Source organism: Camelus ferus, chromosome 2, assembly GCF_009834535.1.
Source record: "Camelus ferus isolate YT-003-E chromosome 2, BCGSAC_Cfer_1.0, whole genome shotgun sequence".
Taxonomy (NCBI): Eukaryota; Metazoa; Chordata; class Mammalia; order Artiodactyla; family Camelidae; genus Camelus; species Camelus ferus.
Window position 1 is genome coordinate 48,350,982 of NC_045697.1, and position 4,780 is coordinate 48,355,761.

The window sequence follows — 4,780 nt, forward strand, 5'->3', positions numbered from 1 at the left end:
TGGACTTTAGCCATTGTTTCTGACCTCCATCCCCTTTGCTATCAGAAGAACCTCATCTTAGACACCTAGAGCTGCAAAATAAAAGTCTTGTCTCAGGCCAAAAATAACTGTACCAGCTTCTGAAGTCAACTGTTTTGTCCTCTTATGCAAAATATCGTCTATATTTAATCCCAACAACCCTAGTATTTATTTCTAACCAGACAACTGGGGCTTGATGAAGGTAACTGATTTGCCAAGGAGTTACACAGAAGATAGAAGATCTGGAACTCCAGGTCAGGCCAGGGTGCCAAGTCTGTTCTAATCAATCGATTACATCACCTCCCTGCAAAGCTCAGACTATTCCTATGGAAAAACAACACCTCAAGAATTACTATGTAGGAAGGTTTTAGGGACTGATAGCCAGGTTTGCAGGGAAATGCACTTATGACTTGAAACCAAGTTTACAGAAAGCCATCTTAAGTAAGGACCAGTTACCAAACAAGTGAGGTATCACGGGAGAAAGAGGCTAAGACTCAAGCCACCTCTTGGCATAGTCACTTAGAGGAACAGAGACATGGCATCCCAAGTGTAGCTATTTCTAGGATTTAGCTGCTTCTGAAACGTTTCCATAGCAAAATCTTGGCAACTTCAGGTCTCTGATTTTAAAGTCCACCTCAAATTTAAGTCCTTCCTCAGCTACATGAGACTCCTAAAGCTATAGCTCCAATAGTCATCATTTATTCATAACCTACCTTCTTCCAATGGTGTTTTGAGAAAACCTAGTTGACAAAATGATCTCAGTCTGTGAACAGATAAGGGGTTGTCTACACTCTCCCTGGTCTCCAAACCATACTAACAATCTCTGAAAGCTCCCAGGTAACAAAATGGTTATGCAGTTACAGGTAAGAGGAGCAAAAACAAAAGTTAACTTTAGTCTTTCAAGAGTCTATTACATGTTACATAATTTGATCAGTGAAGTAGGGGTTCTTGATGTTGCCCATCTGCAAAATCGCCAGATACCTTTTGAATGAGGACATACTGAATTTAGCTGTTTATCAAGAGATCCACACAGGAAAATTCAGAGCTGGGTTCTATCTTGAAGATAACCATCGCTTTACAGGATAAGCTTTTAAATGGTTAGTGGTGAAGGATTGAAAGTGAGTTGTTTTTTTTTAAAAATAATTCAGCACTACTTTCATTTTATGTTGCTTTATTTTATAAGCATTACACATATTATACATACATACTTGTTATACAGAAGTCTACACAAAAATCCAGGTAATTGAATATCTAAAAAGGGAAGGGGGAGATACTGCATTTAATTTCTGCTACTATTGTTTTAAAATTCAGATTTTAAGGAGACACAAATCAAAAGCAGTTTTTCAGAAAGCTTTGTGTTCACACAAATTCATCATTCAAGTATATTTTTATTGAAACAAACCATCTGACTGGTTGCAAAGTCAAACTGAATAAGCTAGGATGTTGAGCAAAAGGAGGGCTTTCTCTATCATCAGCCTAGAATCAGCTTCTAACATATGAATTGCAGAGAACAGTGACTTGAAACCATACACTATTAAATGACATATTATAGGGCTGACAAGGCACAGCACACCCCAACACTGTCCAGATTCTCATTAAAAATGTAATACTAAAAATTAGAAATTTTACATTTCCTAATTTCTTTATTCAATTTGAAAAATAGTACATCTTTTTCATTGTGCTTGGCAACTTGACATCACAGCTGAAGAAATAATTTAAACATCCAATGGACAAAATACAAACTTCTAAAAGATCCTGGTATCATTTGAGTTATAATTTTGGTTCTAGAGTTATCAATTGCAGCAAATATAAATAACAATATTCCTCAACGTATTAACATGTTTTTAAAAAGTGAATTGCTTAGACAAAAACCATTGTGATTTGCCCAAGGTCATGAAAGGAATGAGGGGTAGATGAGAGCATTTTTTCCTAACTTAAGCTTCTGTACTAAACTCTAGGTTATGCCATCTTGCAAAACTCGCTCAGTGCTAGAGATACAGAAATTAGATGCATTGTTTAGGAATGTTTGTTTAACCTAAATTGCTGTTAATAAACTTAAAGAATCTGTTTCATACATTATTAGGAAATTATAAAGAGAAACATGATTATTTTCTGAGTGATTAGATATTTAGTGAGTTATTGTTTCAATCTGACAGAGTTGATTGCAGAAATGAAATTGAGAACTTTTTTTTTTTAACAAGTTCAGCAAAAGATGCTTGTAAACATGATGTATTAAAGTCTTCTAGTTGATCTTTCGTTTTCAATGAAAACGTTCTAGGAAAGCATTCGCGTTTCCCAGTATTCTTTGGTGCTCATTGATCAAATCTTGAACAGCATCCTTCGTCTTTTTGGCTAATTCTTCTGTTATCTTTGGATCATATGGAATGGGGTCACCTAAATAGGTGCTTAACTTCATAGGAAGACCCCCATACATTGGAGCAAATGGATAGCTGAACTTTTCATAAAGCCACCTAAATAACCTTGCTCCTCCAAGTGATCTAAATCTTTCTCGAATATTTTGTGTAAACATAGGAATAATGGGCACTTTCGCATCAATTGCAACCTTAGCAAAGCTTTTCCAATTACCCCAAACGATGCTGTGGTTTTCATGGCTAATTAGGGCTTCTCAAACTCCACCTGGTAAGATAGCAAACAAGTGACCACTCCTCGGGATTTTAACACATATTTCTCTTGGACCATGTAGAGCACAAGATACATCAAGTAATAAACTAAACCCTGGAATTTCAAAGACAAAGTGATCAGCTACTACTCAGCAAGTTCTACCTTTATGGATAAAAGTTTTAGCCATGAAGTAGTAAAAATCTATGGGAACATCTCCATTATAAAAAAAATCAGTGCTAGTCCTTCTGGTATTTTTTCCATCCCATGAACTTCATAACCATGCCAAACTGCTGCATTGTCCATCCCAGAGTTCCCACTGTCTTCCTCGCACCATCCCATAAATTACGAGGATAAGCTTTTAATACAGTCTTCCTCTTATAAATGTGTAAGAAAATAGTAAGGTAGAAGACAGGAAAGTACGGAAGTATTAAAAGTATTAGTGGTGTAAAAACCCACAGGAGGTAGTTTGCAAAATTCAAATAGTCCTCCAATCGCTCCACATCAAGCCATTCAAGTATGTGAATCAGACAGGTCAGAGTCCTGTCCCATACCAGACGTTTGATTTTTGTCTATCATTTTTCTCTAGATAAAGATGACAAATTCAGTCTTTCTTCATCGTCATGGCAGGTCTTTAATTTTGCCACAGAAATCAGATAAATATTTTGTCCCTCGCTGCAGTGTATTATTCTCGGGAGGGAGCAGGCAGAGCTCGCCCTCACCCTGAAGCAGCGGCGAGAGCTCCTCTGTGGCTCACAGATGGAAGTGGAGGAGAAGGTGAGTTTTAATACAGCATTTGTTGACAATTTTGGCTAAGTTAACTATCTCCTGAGCCTGCTGTGATGGGTTTAAAGTCCTCCATTCTGATCAACGTGCCTCTATGAGACTAGCCTCCCTACTAGGGGAGTTATTAAAACTTGGTTTAGTGGGGAAGGTATATCTCAAGTGGTAGAGTGCATGCTTAGCATGCATGAGGTCCCCAGGTTCAATCCCCAGTACCTCCTCAAAAAATAATAAACCTAATTACCTCCCCCCACAAAAACTAAAAATAAAATAAAAACTTGGTTTAGTAGTTTAGTTATGTTATCCCTTGTGAGTAGTGTTGCTGTCAATCCAGCCTCAACTGAAGCAAACTCATTTGTCATATTAGAAACTGAGCCCTTGACGTACTGACGCTCAGCATTCCTTCTGCATAACGCTTAGTGCAGTAGGTCATACTTCACTCTCTCGGTAACACCTGTCATTCTGGTTGTAATTTTTGAGTCACTGATTTTAAAATACATTTTAAAAATATAATTGTTATTTCTTCCCTTTTTGATTATGTCTGTCAGAATATAATTTTATGTCCAAGCCTAATAAGATCTGGCTTATTTCCCTGATAACTTTTACTGTATTTTATGAAGTTTGGCCCATAATAGATTAGAAGCAAACTAGTCCTGTGCAGCTGGCCTGAGAGGCACTTGTCTGGGCCGCCCCAGCCTTGTAACTCATGATAACGTTACTGCCTAGAAGGTTAATCATCACACTCCTGTCATCCCATTAGGTCCAGGTTTTAAAACTTCCACTTAAAAATAAGAAAGTTTATTGAGAGAGAGGGGTTTTTCAAGACCAATCAGAAACCAGTGTACAGGGCCCCAAGCCAGCCCCAAATTTCCAGCTCTACCGTCCTCAGATATCTTAAGCAAATGAGAACAGAGCAACTAGCCTTGGGTGGGAGGCAGAGATGGATGGTGTTGATAAATATCAATGCCAACGCTGAGCATCAACCTGGGATAAGAGACCAGACACAGAAAGGCCCAAACCATGAAGACTGTGGCAAATTTGTCTCAAAGTAAGGCCACAGGGAGATGACCTAACAAAGTCTAACCTCAGCCTCACGTTTGTGGAAACTTGGCCTCTGTTCCAGGGTTAAACACAGGGTCTTGCTAGTTAAGATAGGGCACAACCGCCAACTAGAGCTTTAAATACATGCTCCAACAGGGGGCACTTGGCAACCACAGAAAAAGGAAAGCCTGACTAAGTTGTAAAACCCTGACTGCTTTTGCTAATTTGCCTGAAAATTTGGGGCTGAAAGTGTGAATACTCCCACTTTAAAGAGGGAACGCTTTCCAGTAGTGGCATAGATGCAGGGAGACATTTTTAA

At 38.4% G+C, this 4,780-nt stretch overlaps 1 pseudogene; it reads right to left on the reverse strand.

The window, feature by feature from the left end:
* Window positions 1-2,278: 2,278 nt before the first annotated feature.
* LOC102511841 lies at window positions 2,279-3,216 on the reverse strand (annotated as a pseudogene).
* Between the last annotated feature and the right edge of the window lie 1,564 nt (window positions 3,217-4,780).